The 19,267-nt window shown below is 45.4% G+C and overlaps 1 protein-coding gene across 1 annotated transcript in view; it reads left to right on the top strand.

The window, feature by feature from the left end:
• LOC145340199 (tetraspanin-11-like) overlaps window positions 1-19,267 on the top strand; it is a gene marked incomplete at its 3' end in the record, with an annotated part of 57,979 nt that overhangs the window by 18,171 nt on the left and 20,541 nt on the right. The window lies entirely within an intron of this gene.

Here is a 19,267-nt window from a genome sequence, read left to right on the forward strand (position 1 = left end):
ACACAGTTCAGTGAGGATGTCAGGACCTTGGAGGAGGCAGAGAGGAGAGTGGAATCGGGAATGAGGGACTGTAATTCCGCAGAGAGATCGAAGAAGCTGGAATAGTCCTTTTTAAGAGTGGAGAAGTTTAAGGAGAGATTTAATTGAGATTCAAATTCTGAGGAGTTTTGAAGACGGAGGAAGACTTTCTTTTGGCGAGTACACGGGCAAATGGGACTAGCTGGGAGGGCACCATGGTGGGTGTGAACCAGGTGGGTGAAGGACCTGTTTCCCTGCTGTGTTGTTCTGTAACTCAGTGACTCTAAGTGGGTCAGTAAAGAGGAGTTATAGATTTAATTAGATGGCACAAGACTGTGAGGAGAAATTTCTTCACAAAGATGGTAGTTAAAGCTTATTTATTAACGTCACACGTAGGCTCACATTAACACTGCAATGAAGTTACTGTGAAAATCCCCTAGTTGCCACACTCCAGCGCCTGTTCGGGTACACTGAGGGAGACTCTAGCACGGCCAATGCACCCTAACCAGCACATCTTTTGGACTGTGGGAGGAAACCGGAGCACCCGGAGGAAACCCACGCAGACACAGACAGAATGTGCAGACTCCGCACAGACAGTGATCCAAGGCTGGGAATGGAACCCGGGTTTCTGGCACTGTGAGGCAGCAGTGCTAACCACTATAAGAACATAAGAACGTAAGAAATAGGAGCAGGAGTAGGCCACCTAGCCCTTCGAGCCTGCCCCGCCATTCAATAAGATCATGGCTGATCTGAAGTGGATCAGTTCCACTTTCCCACTTTCTCCCCATAACCCTTAATTCCCCAGTCTATCAGAAATCTATCTACCCGTGATTTAAATATATTTAGCGAGGTAGCCTCCACCACTTCAACGGGCAGAGAATTCCAGAGATTCACCACCCTTTGAGTGAAGAAGTTCCTCCTCAACTCTGATCTTAACTGCCCCCCCCCCCTTATCTTGAGGCTGTGCCCTCTAGTTCTGCTGTCCTTTCTAAGCGGGAAGAATCTCTCTACCTTTACCCTATCCATCTCCTTCATTATCTTGTAAGTCTCTATAAGATCCCCCCTCAGCCTTCTAAACTCCAATGAGTACAGACCCAGTCTATTCAATCTCTCTTCATAGGCTAGCCCCCTCATCTCCGGTATCAGCCTAGTGAACCTCCTCTGCACTCCCTCCAAGGCCAAAATATCCTTGCGCAAGTGCAGCGACCAAAACTGCACACAGTACTCCAGCTGCGGCCTCACCAGTACCCTGTACAGTTGCAGCAAGAACTCCCTACTTTTATATTCTATCCCCCTCGATATAAAGGCCAACATCCCATTCGCCTTCTTGATCACCTGCTGCGCCTGCAGACTGAGTTTTTGCGACTCGTGCACAAGGACCCCCAGGTCCCTCTGCACCGTAGCATGCTGCAGCTTTTCGCCCTTTAAATAGTAATCCCTCCGACTTTTATTTCTACCAAATGTGCCACCATGCCGCACACAACACGCTCCCCGAGAGTGGAATCAGGTTCCACGGGAAGGTTTTAAAGGTGATTGGACATGGATTTGAGGATGATGAATTTGGAGAGTGGTGGGGAGTGAGCCGGGGGGGGGAATGTAGGACTAAGTGGACAGCAGTACAGGCTCGAATACTCTCCTGCCGAACTGTAAAATCCTGAGCCTGTTACAATTTTTACAAATATTTGCTCACCGTATGTTTCTTTTTATAGTCAACAATCGGAAAGATCAAAGGGCTTCACATATCCGGATGAGTTTGGATTTTGAGTGTTTGAGTGGGTGGTGGTGGTACTCGAGCAGTAGTTATAATGCACACACACACACCACCCAAAGCAAAGCCCCAACGATGCAGCTAGTGAAACCAATTTACTGCGTTTGGATTTTTATTGATAAAAGCAGCTTCTAAAAGGGTCCTTGTGGGTAAAGTGCTGAATCGAAACAGACAAAATCAAACACTTCAGATGCTGCCTTTTACTGTAGGAGTGTTAACCCTTCATTGGGAGACGATCACTCTCTCTCTCAAAGGACAGCACGGTTTGGGAAAGGGAGGGGAGGAGGGGGCAGGGATGGATGCTGGGGGGGGGGGGGGTGGTAATTGGGAAGAGTGGGGCGGGGGAATGGGGGGGGTGAGGGTGGAGGGGAGGGGGCAGGGATAGTGTGATGGGGCAGGGGGAAGTGGGGGTTGGGGGAGGGTGAGTGATGGGGTGGGGGGGTATTTGGGAGGGATGGTGTGGGGGGAATGGGACAGGGATAGTGTATTGGGGCTGGGGGATGTGGGGGGAATGGGTTGGGGGGTGAATGATGGGGTGGGGGGGGTATTTGGGAGGGATAGTGTGGGGGGAATGGGACAGGGATAGTGTATTGGGGCTGGGGGATGTGGGGGGAATGGGTTGGGGGGTGAATGATGGGGTGGGGGGGGTATTTGGGAGGGATAGTGTGGGGGGAAGGGGGCAGGGATACTGTGATGGGGCTGGGGGAAGTGGGGGGGGTTGGGGAGACGGTGAATGGATGGGGTGGGGGGGTATTTGGGAAGGTGGTGTGGGGGTAGGGGGCAGGGATGGTGTGGTGGGGCTGGGGGAAGTGGGGGGGGTTGGGGAGACGGTGAATGGATGGGGTGGGGGGTATTTGGGAAGGGTGGTGTGGGGGGAAGGGAGCAGGGATACTGTGATGGGGCTGGGGAAAGTGGGGGGGGTTGGGGAGACGGTGAATGGATGGGGTGGGGGGTATTTGGGAAGGGTGGTGTGGGGGGAAGGGAGCAGGGATACTGTGATGGGGCTGGGGGAAGTGGGGGGGGTTGGGGAGACGGTGAATGGATGGGGTGGGGGGGTATTTGGGAAGGTGGTGTGGGGGTAGGGGGCAGGGATGGTGTGGTGGGGCTGGGGGAAGTGGGGGAGGGTGAATGGATGGGGTGGGGGGGTATTTGGGAAGGGTGGTGTGGGGGGAAGGGGGCAGGGATAGTGTGGTGGGGCTGGGGGAAGTGGGGGGGTGGGGAGACGGTGAATGGATGGGGTGGGGGGCTATTTGGGAAGGTGGTGTGGGGGTAGGGGGCAGGGATAGTGTGGTGGGGCTGGGGGAAGTGGGGGGGTGGGGAGACGGTGAATGGATGGGGTGGGGGGCTATTTGGGAAGGTGGTGTGGGGGTAGGGGGCAGGGATGGTGTGGTGGGGCTGGGGGAAGTGGGGAGGTGAGGGGGGTGAATGATGGGGTGGGGGGGTATTTGGGAGGGGTGGTGTGGGGGGAAGGGAGCAGGGATACTGTGATGGGGCTGGGGGAAGTTGGGGGGGGGGTGGGGAGACGGTGAATGGATGGGGTGGGGGGGTATTTGGGAAGGTGGTGTGGGGGTAGGGGGCAGGGATGGTGTGGTGGGGGGTCGGGGGATGGGGAGGCTGGGGGTACGGGTGCTGGTTGCAGTTATTGTGGGTCAGGTCACGAAACATTCAGCTAAATGTTCTGAGGCTATTTAAACAAATAGAACGATCCGGGTTGTTTGTGAATCCGAGGAGGTCATTTGAAATTGTGATTCTAGAATCACAGAATTCCTGCAGTGCAGAAGGAGGCCATTTGTCCCATCGAGTCTGCACTGGGTTTCCAACAGAGCACCTTCCCCAGGCCCTCTCCCTGTAACCCCAGACATGTATGTGACTGATTGGTGGCACAGTGCTTAGCACTGCTGCCTCTCAGCGCCAGGGACCTGGGTTCGATTCCCACCTTGGGTCCCTGTCTGTGTGGAGTCTGCACATTCTCCCCATGTCTCTGGTCCGGATGGGATTTACCCCAGGATTCTTTGGGAGGCAAGAGAAGTGATTGCAGAGCCTCTGGCTCTGATCTTCAGGTCGTCGTTGGCCTCTGGTATAGTTCCAGATGATTGGAGGTTAGCGAATGTTGTCCCATTGTTTAAGAAGGGGAACAGAGACTTCCCCGGGAATTATAGACCGGTGAGTCTCACTTCTGTTGTGGGCAAAGTTTTGGAAAAAATTATTAGGGATAGGATTTATAGTTATTTGGAGAGTAATGAATTGATTGGAGATAGTCAGCATGGTTTTGTGGCGGGTAGGTCGTGCCTTACTAACCTTATTGAGTTTTTTGAGAAAGTGACCAAAGAGGTGGATGGGGGTAAGGCAGTGGACGTGGTGTATATGGATTTTAGTAAGGCGTTTGATAAGGTTCACCATGGTAGGCTTCTGCACAAAATGCAGATGTATGGGATTGGGGGTGATCTAGGGAATTGGATCAGGAATTGGCTAGTGGATAGGAGACAGAGGGTAGTGGTTGACGGTAAATATTCATCATGGAGTTCGGTTACAAGTGGTGTGCCTCAGGGATCTGTGTTGGGGCCACTGCTGTTTGTGATTTTTATTAATGATCTGGATGAGGGTATAGTTGGGTGGATCAGTAAATTTGCTGATGACACCAAAGTCGGAGGTGTGGTAGATAGTGAGGAAGGGTGTCATAGTTTGCAGGAAGACTTAGACAGGTTGCAGAGCTGGGCCGAGAGGTGGCGGATGGAGTTTAATGCAGAGAAATGTGAGGTAATTCACTTTGGTAGGAATAACAGATGTGTCGAGTATAGGGCTAACGGGAAGACTTTGAATAGTGTGGAGGAGCAGAGGGATCTAGGTGTATGTGTACATAGATCCCTGAAAGTTGGGAATCAAGTAGATAAGGTTGTTAAGAAGGCATACAGTGTCTTGGCGTTTATTGGTAGGGGGATTGAATTTAGGAGTCGTAGCGTTATGTTGCAACTGTACACAACTCTGGTGCGGCCGCACTTGGAGTATTGTGTGCAGTTCTGGTCCCCACATTACAGGAAGGATGTGGAGGCTTTGGAGAGGGTGCAGAGGAGGTTTACCAGGATGTTGCCTGGTATGGAGGGGAGATCCTATGAGGAGAGGCTGAGGGATTTGGGGTTGTTTTCGCTGGAAAGAAGGCGGCTAAGAGGGGATCTTATTGAAACATATAAGATGATTAGAGGTTTAGATAGGGTGGATAGTGATAGCCTTTTTCCTCTGATGGAAAAATCTAGCACGAGAGGGCATGGCTTTAAATTAAGGGGGGGTAGTTATAGGACAGATGTCAGGGGTAGGTTCTTTACCCAGAGGGTGGTGAGGGATTGGAATGCCCTGCCTGCTGCAGTTGTAAATGCGCCTAGTTTGGGGGCGTTTAAGAGGTCTGTGGACAGGTTTATGGACGAAAAGGGATTGGTTTAGGTTAGTGGGTCGTTGTTGTTGTTTTTTTTAACTGGTCGGCGCAACATCGTGGGCCGAAGGGCCTGTTCTGCGCTGTAATGTTCTATGTTCTATGTTCTATGTTCTATGTCTGCGTGGGTTTCCTCCCACAGTCTGAAAGACACGCTGGTTAGGTGCATTGGCCGTGCTAAATTCTCCCTTAGTGTACCCGAACAGGTGCCAGAGTGTGGCGATTAGGGGATTTTCACAGCAACTTCATTGCAGTGTTAATGGAAGCCTACTTGTGACACCCATAAATAAACTTGAACCTAAACTTAAATCGAACAGCTGCGTTTAATGAGAAGATGGTGGTATTGCGGTAATGTCACTGGGCTGGTAATCCAGAGGTCCAGGCCCATGCTAGGCCGATAGGCCTGTAGTTCAATGACATTCATCTGTCCTCATTTTACAACATCCACAGGCGTTGTCTTCAGGTCTCGGGGAAATTAGCAATGATTTATTGAACTGTTGAAGATTAAGACAAAGGACTCAGACAGCATCTGCCCCATCCCCGAACAGGCACCGGGGTGTGGTGACTAGGGGATTTCCACAGTAACTTCTTTGCAGAGTTGTGAGGTTGAACACATCAACATGTCAGTTATTGGAGTTCGGGGAAGATATTCAGCTATTGAGTTTTGGGAAAGATATTCAGTTATTGAGGTTTGGGGAAGATATTCGGATATTGAGGTTTGGGGAAGATATTCAGATATTGGGGTTTGGGGAAGATTTTCAGTTATTGGGGTTTGGGGAAGATTTTCAGTTACTGGGGTTCAGGGGAAGATTTTCAGTTATTGGGATTTGGGGAAGATTTTCAGTTATTGGGGTTTGGGGAAAATATTCCGTTATTGGGGTTTGGGGAAGATATTCAGTTATTGGGATTTGGGGAAGATTTTCAGTTATTGGGGTTTGGGGAAAATATTCCGTTATTGGGGTTTGGGGAAGATTTTCAGTTACTGGGGTTCAGGGGAAGATTTTCAGTTATTGGGATTTGGGGAAGATTTTCAGTTATTGGGGTTTGGGGAAAATATTCCGTTATTGGGGTTTGGGGAAGATATTCCGTTATTGGGGTTTGGGGAAGATATTCCGTTATTGGGGTTTGGGGAAGATATTCCGTTATTGGGGTTTGGGGAAGATATTCCGTTATTGGGGTTCAGGGGAAGATTGTAATTGACACCTTAACAATGTTATTGAGTTTAAAACACCACAATGATGTAATTAACAAGACATTACGCAATAAGAGGCAGCATGTCAAGTGTTTGATTCCATGTATTTAGAATCGGCACTTCATTCATAAAGACCCGATTTGTAAGCCTACTTGTGACACTAATAAATAAACTTAAACTAACCTACACATCTTGGGATATTAAGGGGCAATTTACCATGGCCAATCCACCTAACCTGCACATCATTGGAGGGTCCTGGGGAGGGCACATTACCTGCACATTTGGTTGCCCTATTGAACAAATGGTATTTCATACTTGGAGAAAGTACAGAGAGGACATTGAGTCACGGAGAGACATTGATGTTAATGTCTTATTAATTACTTTGTTGAAGAGTCATAGAGTTATAGATGGTTACAGCATGGAAACAGACCTTTTGACCCAACTTGTCCATGCTGCCCTTTTTTTTAAACCCCTAAGCTAATCCCAATTGTCCACATTTGGCCAATATCCCTCTATACCCATCTTACACATGCAACTATCTAACTGCTTTTTAAAAGATAAAATTGTACCTGCCTCTACTACTATCTCTGGCAACTTGTTCCAGACACTGAAAAAATTCCCCCTGTGGATATCTTTGTATCTCTCCTCTTTCATCTTAAACCTATGCCCTCTAGTTTTAGACCTCCTACCCTTTGGGAAAAGATATTGACTACCTATCTTGTCTAAAACCCTCATTATTTTATAGACCTCTATAAGGTCACCCCTCAGCCTCCTACGCTCCAGGTAAAAAAGTCCCAGTCTGTTCAGTCTCTCCTTATAAGTCAATCCATCAAGTCCCGGTAGCATCCTAGTAAATCTTTTCTGCACTGTTTCTAGTTTAATAATATCCTTTCTATAATAGGGTGACCAGAATTGCATACAGTATTCTAAGTGTGGCCTTACCAATGACTTGTACAACTTTAACAAGACGTCCCAACTCCTGTATTCAATGCTCTGACTGATGAAACCAAGCATGCCGAACGCCTTCTTCACCACTCTGTCCACCTGTGACTCTACTTTCAAGGAACTATGAACATGCACACCTAGATCTCCCCAGTGCCCTACCATTAACTGAGTAAGTTCTGCTCTGGTTCAATCTACCAAAATGCATCATCTCGCATTTGTCTAAATTAAACTTCATCTGCCATTCGTCAGCCCTCTGGCCTAATTGATCAAGATCCCTTTGCAATTGGAGATAACTTTCTTCACTGTCCACGATGCCACCAATCTTGGTGACATCTATAAACTTACTAACCATGTCCCCTATATTCTCATCCAAATCATTAATATAAATGACAAGTAACAGTGGACCCAGCACTGATTCCTGAGGCACACCGCTAGTCACAGCCTCCAGTTTGAAAAACAACTCTCTACAACCACCCTCTGGCTTCTGTGAAGAAGCCAATTTTATATCCATTTAGATACCTCACCCTGGATCCCATGAGATTCAACTTTATGCAAAAACATACCATGCGGTACCTTGTCAAAGGCCTTGCTAAAGACCATGTAGACAACATCAACTGCACTGCCCTCATCTACCTTCTTAGTGTCAATTACACTGCTCAGGTGTGTTAGTGTCTATTACACAGTTCAGGTGTGTTAGTGTCTATTACACAGTTCAGGTGTGTTAGTGTCAGTTACACTGTTCAGGTGTGTTAGTGTCTATTACACAGTTCAGGTGTGTTAGTGTCAGTTACACTGTTCAGGTGTGTTAGTGTCTATTACACTGCTCAGGTGTGTTAGTGTCTATTACACTGTTCAGGTGTGTTAGTGTCAGTTACACTGTTCAGGTGTGTTAGTGTCTATTACACTGTTCAGGTGTGTTAGTGTCTATTACACTGTTCAGGTGTGTTAGTGTCAGTTACACTGTTCAGGTGTGTTAGTGTCTATTACACAGTTCAGGTGTGTTAGTGTCTATTACACTGTTCAGGTGTGTTAGTGTCAGTTACACTGTTCAGGTGTGTTAGTGTCTATTACACTGTTCAGGTGTGTTAGTGTCTATTTCATTGTTCAGGTGTGTTAGTGTCAGTTACACTGTTCAGGTGTGTTAGTGTCTATTACACAGTTCAGGTGTGTTAGTGTCTATTACACTGTTCAGGTGTGTTAGTGTCAGTTACACAGTTCAGGTGTGTTAGTGTCTATTACACTGTTCAGGTGTGTTAGTGTCTATTACACTGTTCAGGTGTGTTAGTGTCAGTTACACAGTTCAGGTGTGTTAGTGTCAGTTACACAGTTCAGGTGTGTTAGTGTCTATTACACTGTTCAGGTGTGTTAGTGTCAGTTACACTGTTCAGGTGTGTTAGTGTCTATTACACTGTTCAGGTGTGTTAGTGTCAGTTACACAGTTCAGGTGTGTTAGTGTCAGTTACACAGTTCAGGTGTGTTAGTGTCAGTTACACAGTTCAGGTGTGTTAGTGTCTATTACACTGTTCAGGTGTGTTAGTGTCAGTTACACTGTTCAGGTGTGTTAGTGTCTATTACACTGTTCAGGTGTGTTAGTGTCAGTTACACTGTTCAGGTGTGTTAGTGTCTATTACACTGTTCAGGTGTGTTAGTGTCAGTTACACTGTTCAGGTGTGTTAGTGTCTATTACACTGCTCAGGTGTGTTAGTGTCAGTTACACTGTTCAGGTGTGTTAGTGTCTATTACACTGTTCAGGTGTGTTAGTGTCTATTACACTGTTCAGGTGTGTTAGTGTCAGTTACACTGTTCAGGTGTGTTAGTGTCTATTACACAGTTCAGGTGTGTTAGTGTCTATTTCACTGTTCAGGTGTGTTAGTGTCAGTTACACAGTTCAGGTGTGTTAGTGTCTATTACACTGTTCAGGTGTGTTAGCGTCAGTTACACTGTTCAGGTGTGTTAGTGTCTATTACACTGTTCAGGTGTGTTAGTGTCAGTTACACTGTTCAGGTGTGTTAGTGTCAGTTACACTGTTCAGGTGTGTTAGTGTCTATTACACAGTTCAGGTGTGTTAGTGTCTATTACACAGTTCAGGTGTGTTAGTGTCAGTTCCACTGTTCAGGTGTGTTAGTGTCAGTTACACTGTTCAGGTGTGTTAGTGTCTATTACACAGTTCAGGTGTGTTAGTGTCAGTTACACTGTTCAGGTGTGTTAGTGTCAGTTACACAGTTCAGGTGTGTTAGTGTCTATTACACAGTTCAGGTGTGTTAGTGTCAGTTCCACTGTTCAGGTGTGTTAGTGTCAGTTACACTGTTCAGGTGTGTTAGTGTCAGTTACACAGTTCAGGTGTGTTAGTGTCAGTTACACTGTTCAGGTGTGTTAGTGTCAGTTACACAGTTCAGGTGTGTTAGTGTCTATTACACAGTTCAGGTGTGTTAGTGTCAGTTACACTGTTCAGGTGTGTTAGTGTCTATTACACAGTTCAGGTGTGTTAGTGTCTATTACACAGTTCAGGTGTGTTAGTGTCAGTTACACAGTTCAGGTGTGTTAGTGTCAGTTACACTGTTCAGGTGTGTTAGTGTCTATTACACAGTTCAGGTGTGTTAGTGTCAGTTACACTGTTCAGGTGTGTTAGTGTCTATTACACAGTTCAGGTGTGTTAGTGTCTATTACACAGTTCAGGTGTGTTAGTGTCTATTACACAGTTCAGGTGTGTTAGTGTCAGTTACACTGTTCAGGTGTGTTAGTGTCTATTACACTGTTCAGGTGTGTTAGTGTCTATTACACAGTTCAGGTGTGTTAGTGTCTATTACACTGTTCAGGTGTGTTAGTGTCAGTTACACTGTTCAGGTGTGTTAGTGTCAGTTACACTGTTCAGGTGTGTTAGTGTCTATTACACAGTTCAGGTGTGTTAGTGTCTATTACACAGTTCAGGTGTGTTAGTGTCAGTTCCACTGTTCAGGTGTGTTAGTGTCAGTTACACTGTTCAGGTGTGTTAGTGTCTATTACACAGTTCAGGTGTGTTAGTGTCAGTTACACTGTTCAGGTGTGTTAGTGTCAGTTACACAGTTCAGGTGTGTTAGTGTCTATTACACTGTTCAGGTGTGTTAGTGTCAGTTACACTGTTCAGGTGTGTTAGTGTCTATTACACTGTTCAGGTGTGTTAGTGTCAGTTACACTGTTCAGGTGTGTTAGTGTCTATTACACTGTTCAGGTGTGTTAGTGTCAGTTACACTGTTCAGGTGTGTTAGTGTCTATTACACTGTTCAGGTGTGTTAGTGTCAGTTACACTGTTCAGGTGTGTTAGTGTCTATTACACTGTTCAGGTGTGTTAGTGTCTATTACACTGTTCAGGTGTGTTAGTGTCAGTTACACTGTTCAGGTGTGTTAGTGTCTATTACACAGTTCAGGTGTGTTAGTGTCTATTTCACTGTTCAGGTGTGTTAGTGTCAGTTACACAGTTCAGGTGTGTTAGTGTCTATTACACTGTTCAGGTGTGTTAGCGTCAGTTACACTGTTCAGGTGTGTTAGTGTCTATTACACTGTTCAGGTGTGTTAGTGTCAGTTACACTGTTCAGGTGTGTTAGTGTCAGTTACACTGTTCAGGTGTGTTAGTGTCTATTACACAGTTCAGGTGTGTTAGTGTCTATTACACAGTTCAGGTGTGTTAGTGTCAGTTCCACTGTTCAGGTGTGTTAGTGTCAGTTACACTGTTCAGGTGTGTTAGTGTCTATTACACAGTTCAGGTGTGTTAGTGTCAGTTACACTGTTCAGGTGTGTTAGTGTCAGTTACACAGTTCAGGTGTGTTAGTGTCTATTACACAGTTCAGGTGTGTTAGTGTCAGTTCCACTGTTCAGGTGTGTTAGTGTCAGTTACACTGTTCAGGTGTGTTAGTGTCAGTTACACAGTTCAGGTGTGTTAGTGTCAGTTACACTGTTCAGGTGTGTTAGTGTCAGTTACACAGTTCAGGTGTGTTAGTGTCTATTACACAGTTCAGGTGTGTTAGTGTCAGTTACACTGTTCAGGTGTGTTAGTGTCTATTACACAGTTCAGGTGTGTTAGTGTCTATTACACAGTTCAGGTGTGTTAGTGTCAGTTACACAGTTCAGGTGTGTTAGTGTCAGTTACACTGTTCAGGTGTGTTAGTGTCTATTACACAGTTCAGGTGTGTTAGTGTCAGTTACACTGTTCAGGTGTGTTAGTGTCTATTACACAGTTCAGGTGTGTTAGTGTCTATTACACAGTTCAGGTGTGTTAGTGTCTATTACACAGTTCAGGTGTGTTAGTGTCAGTTACACTGTTCAGGTGTGTTAGTGTCTATTACACTGTTCAGGTGTGTTAGTGTCTATTACACAGTTCAGGTGTGTTAGTGTCTATTACACTGTTCAGGTGTGTTAGTGTCAGTTACACTGTTCAGGTGTGTTAGTGTCAGTTACACTGTTCAGGTGTGTTAGTGTCTATTACACAGTTCAGGTGTGTTAGTGTCTATTACACAGTTCAGGTGTGTTAGTGTCAGTTCCACTGTTCAGGTGTGTTAGTGTCAGTTACACTGTTCAGGTGTGTTAGTGTCTATTACACAGTTCAGGTGTGTTAGTGTCAGTTACACTGTTCAGGTGTGTTAGTGTCAGTTACACAGTTCAGGTGTGTTAGTGTCTATTACACAGTTCAGGTGTGTTAGTGTCAGTTACACTGTTCAGGTGTGTTAGTGTCAGTTACACAGTTCAGGTGTGTTAGTGTCTATTACACAGTTCAGGTGTGTTAGTGTCAGTTACACAGTTCAGGTGTGTTAGTGTCAGTTACACTGTTCAGGTGTGTTAGTGTCAGTTACACAGTTCAGGTGTGTTAGTGTCAGTTACACTGTTCAGGTGTGTTAGTGTCAGTTACACAGTTCAGGTGTGTTAGTGTCTATTACACAGTTCAGGTGTGTTAGTGTCAGTTACACTGTTCAGGTGTGTTAGTGTCTATTACACAGTTCAGGTGTGTTAGTGTCTATTACACAGTTCAGGTGTGTTAGTGTCAGTTACACAGTTCAAGTGTGTTAGTGTCAGTTACACTGTTCAGGTGTGTTAGTGTCTATTGCACAGTTCAGGTGTGTTAGTGTCAGTTACACTGTTCAGGTGTGTTAGTGTCTATTACACAGTTCAGGTGTGTTAGTGTCAGTTACACTGTTCAGGTGTGTTAGTGTCTATTACACTGTTCAGGTGTGTTAGTGTCTATTACACAGTTCAGGTGTGTTAGTGTCAGTTACACTGTTCAGGTGTGTTAGTGTCAGTTACACTGTTCAGGTGTGTTAGTGTCAGTTACACAGTTCAGGTGTGTTAGTGTCTATTACACAGTTCAGGTGTGTTAGTGTCTATTACACTGTTCAGGTGTGTTAGTGTCAGTTACACAGTTCAGGTGTGTTAGTGTCAGTTACACAGTTCAGGTGTGTTAGTGTCAGTTACACTGTTCAGGTGTGTTAGTGTCTATTACACAGTTCAGGTGTGTTAGTGTCTATTACACTGTTCAGGTGTGTTAGTGTCAGTTACACTGTTCAGGTGTGTTAGTGTCTATTACACTGTTCAGGTGTGTTAGTGTCAGTTACACTGTTCAGGTGTGTTAGTGTCTATTACACAGTTCAGGTGTGTTAGTGTCTATTACACTGTTCAGGTGTGTTAGTGTCAGTTACACTGTTCAGGTGTGTTAGTGTCTATTACACAGTTCAGGTGTGTTAGTGTCTATTTCATTGTTCAGGTGTGTTAGTGTCAGTTACACAGTTCAGGTGTGTTAGTGTCTATTACACTGTTCAGGTGTGTTAGTGTCAGTTACACAGTTCAGGTGTGTTAGTGTCAGTTACACTGTTCAGGTGTGTTAGTGTCTATTACACTGTTCAGGTGTGTTAGTGTCTATTACACTGTTCAGGTGTGTTAGTGTCAGTTACACAGTTCAGGTGTGTTAGTGTCAGTTACACTGTTCAGGTGTGTTAGTGTCTATTACACAGTTCAGGTGTGTTAGTGTCAGTTACACTGTTCAGGTGTGTTAGTGTCTATTACACAGTTCAGGTGTGTTAGTGTCAGTTACACTGTTCAGGTGTGTTAGTGTCTATTACACTGTTCAGGTGTGTTAGTGTCTATTACACAGTTCAGGTGTGTTAGTGTCAGTTACACTGTTCAGGTGTGTTAGTGTCAGTTACACTGTTCAGGTGTGTTAGTGTCAGTTACACAGTTCAGGTGTGTTAGTGTCTATTACACAGTTCAGGTGTGTTAGTGTCTATTACACTGTTCAGGTGTGTTAGTGTCAGTTACACAGTTCAGGTGTGTTAGTGTCAGTTACACAGTTCAGGTGTGTTAGTGTCAGTTACACTGTTCAGGTGTGTTAGTGTCTATTACACTGCTCAGGTGTGTTAGTGTCTATTACACTGTTCAGGTGTGTTAGTGTCAGTTACACTGTTCAGGTGTGTTAGTGTCTATTACACAGTTCAGGTGTGTTAGTGTCTATTACACTGTTCAGGTGTGTTAGTGTCAGTTACACTGTTCAGGTGTGTTAGTGTCTATTACACAGTTCAGGTGTGTTAGTGTCTATTTCATTGTTCAGGTGTGTTAGTGTCAGTTACACAGTTCAGGTGTGTTAGTGTCTATTACACTGTTCAGGTGTGTTAGTGTCAGTTACACTGTTCAGGTGTGTTAGTGTCAGTTACACTGTTCAGGTGTGTTAGTGTCAGTTACACTGTTCAGGTGTGTTAGTGTCAGTTACACAGTTCAGGTGTGTTAGTGTCTATTACACAGTTCAGGTGTGTTAGTGTCAGTTACACTGTTCAGGTGTGTTAGTGTCAGTTACACTGTTCAGGTGTGTTAGTGTCAGTTACACAGTTCAGGTGTGTTAGTGTCTATTACACAGTTCAGGTGTGTTAGTGTCAGTTACACAGTTCAGGTGTGTTAGTGTCAGTTACACAGTTCAGGTGTGTTAGTGTCAGTTACACTGTTCAGGTGTGTTAGTGTCTATTACACAGTTCAGGTGTGTTAGTGTCAGTTACACTGTTCAGGTGTGTTAGTGTCTATTACACAGTTCAGGTGTGTTAGTGTCAGTTACACTGTTCAGGTGTGTTAGTGTCAGTTACACTGTTCAGGTGTGTTAGTGTCTATTACACAGTTCAGGTGTGTTAGTGTCTATTACACTGTTCAGGTGTGTTAGTGTCAGTTACACTGTTCAGGTGTGTTAGTGTCAGTTACACAGTTCAGGTGTGTTAGTGTCAGTTACACTGTTCAGGTGTGTTAGTGTCTATTACACAGTTCAGGTGTGTTAGTGTCAGTTACACTGTTCAGGTGTGTTAGTGTCTATTACACAGTTCAGGTGTGTTAGTGTCAGTTACACTGTTCAGGTGTGTTAGTGTCTATTACACTGTTCAGGTGTGTTAGTGTCTATTACACAGTTCAGGTGTGTTAGTGTCAGTTACACTGTTCAGGTGTGTTAGTGTCAGTTACACTGTTCAGGTGTGTTAGTGTCAGTTACACAGTTCAGGTGTGTTAGTGTCTATTACACAGTTCAGGTGTGTTAGTGTCTATTACACTGTTCAGGTGTGTTAGTGTCAGTTACACAGTTCAGGTGTGTTAGTGTCTATTACACAGTTCAGGTGTGTTAGTGTCAGTTACACTGTTCAGGTGTGTTAGTGTCTATTACACAGTTCAGGTGTGTTAGTGTCAGTTACACTGTTCAGGTGTGTTAGTGTCTATTACACAGTTCAGGTGTGTTAGTGTCAGTTACACTGTTCAGGTGTGTTAGTGTCTATTACACTGTTCAGGTGTGTTAGTGTCTATTACACAGTTCAGGTGTGTTAGTGTCAGTTACACTGTTCAGGTGTGTTAGTGTCAGTTACACTGTTCAGGTGTGTTAGTGTCAGTTACACAGTTCAGGTGTGTTAGTGTCTATTACACAGTTCAGGTGTGTTAGTGTCTATTACACTGTTCAGGTGTGTTAGTGTCAGTTACACTGTTCAGGTGTGTTAGTGTCTATTACACTGTTCAGGTGTGTTAGTGTCTATTTCATTGTTCAGGTGTGTTAGTGTCAGTTACACAGTTCAGGTGTGTTAGTGTCTATTACACTGTTCAGGTGTGTTAGTGTCTATTACACTGTTCAGGTGTGTTAGTGTCAGTTACACAGTTCAGGTGTGTTAGTGTCAGTTACACTGTTCAGGTGTGTTAGTGTCAGTTACACAGTTCAGGTGTGTTAGTGTCAGTTACACTGTTCAGGTGTGTTAGTGTCAGTTACATTGTTCAAGTTAAGATAAACAGATGGGTGTTAAGTGTTTTTCAGTGTGTATAAATAGGGGATAGTTTGGAGATTGGTTGAGTGGGAGGAGAGTTGTACGACTGAACATGTCAATAAGCCCTCTCATAAAAATGCTACAGTACAAAAGGAGGCCATTCGGCCCATCGAGTCATCACCGACAGCAATCCCACCAAGGCCCTATCCCTGTATCCCTCTAATCTACGTATCCTGGAACACTAAGGGGTAATTTACCCTGGCCAATGCATCTAACCTACACATCTTTGGACTGTGGGAGGAAACCAGAGCACCTGGAGGAAACCCATGCAGACACTGGGAGAACATACAGACTCAGCACAGACAGGGACCCAAGTTGGGAATTGAACCCGGGTCCCTGGCACTGTGAGGCAGCAGTGCTAACCCACTGTGTCACCGTGCCCCCGGGAATTGAACCCGGGTCCCTGGCACTGTGAGGCAGCAGTGCTAACCCACTGTGTCACCGTGCCCCCGGGAATTGAACCCGGGTCCCTGGCACTTTGAGGCAGCAGTGCTAACCCACTGTGCCGCTGTGTGGTGTTTTGGTTTTGGCTGCACCATTGACTTTTTTTAACAAACAACAGCACTATTTCTATAGCCCCTGTGGTGCAATGTAAGGTCTTAAGAAGCTTCACTACAGCATTTAAACCAAGCTGTAGAGAAGAGTTTTGAATTATTGGAGGGGGCACAGAAAAAGTGTTCAATTATTGGAAGGGCTTCAGAGAAAGATATTCAGTTATTGGGGTTCAGGGGAAGATATTGAGTTATTGGGGTTGAGGGGAAGATATTCAGATACTGGGGTTCAGGGAAAGATATTCAGTTATTGGGGTTTGGGGAAGATATTCAGTTATTGGGGTTCAGGGGAAGATATTCAGTTATTGGGGTTCAGGGGAAAGATATTCAGTTATTGGGGTTTGGGGAAAGATATTCAGTTATTGGGGTTTGGGGAAAGATATTCAGTTATTGGGGTTTGGGGAAAGATATTCAGTTATTGGGGTTTGGGGAAAGATATTCAGTTATTGGGGTTTGGGGAAGATATTCAGTTATTGGGGTTCGGGGAAGATATTCAGATATTGGGGTTCAGGGAAAGATATTGAGTTATTGGAGTTCCAGGGAAGATTTTCAGTTATTGGGGTTCAGGGGAAGATATTGAGTTATTGGTGTTCCAGGGAAGATATTCAGATATTGGGGTTCAGGGGAAAATATTGAGTTATTGGGGTTCAGGGGAAGATATCGAGTTATTGGGGTTCAGGGGAAGATATTGAGTTATTGGGGTTCAGGGGAAGATATTCAGTTATTGGGGTTCAGGAGAAGCTATTGAGTTATTGGGGTTCAGGGGAAGATGTTCAGTTATTGGGGTTCGGGGAAGATATTCAGATATTGGGGTTCAGGGAAAGATATTGAGTTATTGGAGTTCCAGGGAAGATTTTCAGTTATTGGGGTTCAGGGGAAGATATTGAGTTATTGGTGTTCCAGGGAAGATATTCAGATATTGGGGTTTGGGGAAGATATTCAGTTATTGGGGTTTGGGGAAAGATATTCAGTTATTGGGGTTTGGGGAAAGATATTCAGTTATTGGGGTTCAGGGGAAGATATTGAGTTATTGGGGTTGAGGGGAAGATATTCAGATATTGGGGTTCAGGGGAAGATATTGAGTTATTGGTGTTCCAGGGAAGATATTCAGATATTGGGGTTCAGGGGAAAATATTGAGTTATTGGGGTTCAGGGGAAGATATCGAGTTATTGGGGTTCAGGGGAAGATATTGAGTTATTGGGGTTCAGGGGAAGATATTCAGTTATTGGGGTTCAGGAGAAGCTATTGAGTTATTGGGGTTCAGGGGAAGATGTTCAGTTATTGGGGTTCGGGGAAGATATTCAGATATTGGGGTTTGGGGAATTGTTAAACTGCAGATGTTGGGTTTTATGGGAATGGCGAACGAGAAGAGCTTTAAAAAGAGGCGGCAATTGTGGTGAAAATGTTTTAAATTTTGAAAGATACGGAGAAATTGCATCTGAGAATTATTTTTCTATCGCATCCAGAATTTAAGCAGGTGCGGTCATATTCCCAACACAAGCAAAGTGAAATTGTGGGAGGAATTGTACTTTACCTAAAGGCCGGTGAGTGTTAGGAACAGATTACCGTCACAAGGTGACTAAACAAGAAACATTAACTGGGAGAAGAAACCCACTCTGGATTCAGCGTCATTAGACCAGCAAGAAAGGAATACTGTGGGATAGGAGGGATAGATGGGCCAATGGTCCCCTGACTGAAACAACTACTGTGGACACACTCCCCCCTCAAAATGCAGACTTTTGAATAGATCTACCTCCTATTAAAACCTCGGAGCAGCACAGTGGTTAGCACGGCTGCCTCACAGCACCAGGGACCTGGGTTCGATTCCTGGCCTCGGGTCACCGATGGCGTGGAGTCTGCACATTCACCCCGTGCCTGCGTGGGTTTCCTCTGGGTGCTCCGGCTTCCTCCCACAGCCCAAAGATGTGCGGGTTAGGTTGACTGGCCGTGTGAAATTGACAGTAACATCAGGGGGATTAGCAGGGTAAATGTGTGGGGTTATGGGATAGAGCCTGGTGCAGACTCAGTGGGCTGAATGGCCTCTTCCTGCATTGTAGGGATTCTATGACGTTGATCTTTCTCTACACCCTAGCTATGATTGTAATACTACATTCTGCACTGTCTACTTTCCTTCTCTATGAACAGTATGCTTTGTCTGTATAAGCGCGCAAGAAACAATACTTTTCACTGTATGTTAATAAATGTGACAATAATAAATCCATTCAAAGAAGTCAAAAATTGTCAACTTATTGTTGAATAGGAATTCTAACAGTCAGAACTGCAAAGCGAGGAAAGGTGTATTCATACCTGGAAGTTAGCTCAGTATTCGGGCATGTTTTTCACCTGCCTGGACGTGTACAGTTTCGACAACACTCAGGAAGCTCAACACCATCCAGGACAAAGCAGTCCGCTTGGTTAGCACCCCATCCACCACTTTGAACATCCACCCCCTCCGCTACTGGCGCCCAGTGGCAGCCGTGGGTACCATCTACAAGATGCGCCGCGGCAACTCACCCAGGCTCCTGAACGCCTACCCAAACCCGCCACCTCTACAGCACTCGCGGACAGCAGACGCAGGGGAAACACTACCGCCCGCAAGTTTCCCCTCCCGATCACTCACCATCCTGACTTGAAAGTACATCGGCCATGCCTTCGCTGTCACTGCGACAAAGTCCTAGAGCTCTCTCCCTAACAGCACGGTGGGTGTACCTACACCACGGGGACTGCAGCGGTTCGAGAAAGCGGCTCACCACCACCTTCTCAAGAGTAATTAGGGATGGGCAATAAATGCTGGCCCAAGCTATTGAAGCTATGGAAAGGGTGCAGAGGAGATTTACAAGGATGTTGCCTGGATTGGGAGGCATGCCTTATGAGGATAGGTTGAGGGAGCTGGGACTCTTCTCCCTGGAGAGGCGTAGGTTGAGAGGAGACCTGATAGAGGTTTATAAGATGTTGAGAGGAATAGATAGGGTGGATTCTCAGAGGCTATTTCCCTGGGCTGAAATGGTCGCTACGAGAGGACACAGGTTTAAGGTGCTGGGGAGCAGGTACAGAGGAGATGTCAGGGGTAAGTT

This window comes from Carcharhinus amblyrhynchos, unplaced genomic scaffold (genome assembly GCF_965287045.1).
Source record: "Carcharhinus amblyrhynchos unplaced genomic scaffold, sCarAmb.v2.hapA scaffold_836, whole genome shotgun sequence".
NCBI classification, from domain to species: domain Eukaryota; kingdom Metazoa; phylum Chordata; class Chondrichthyes; order Carcharhiniformes; family Carcharhinidae; genus Carcharhinus; species Carcharhinus amblyrhynchos.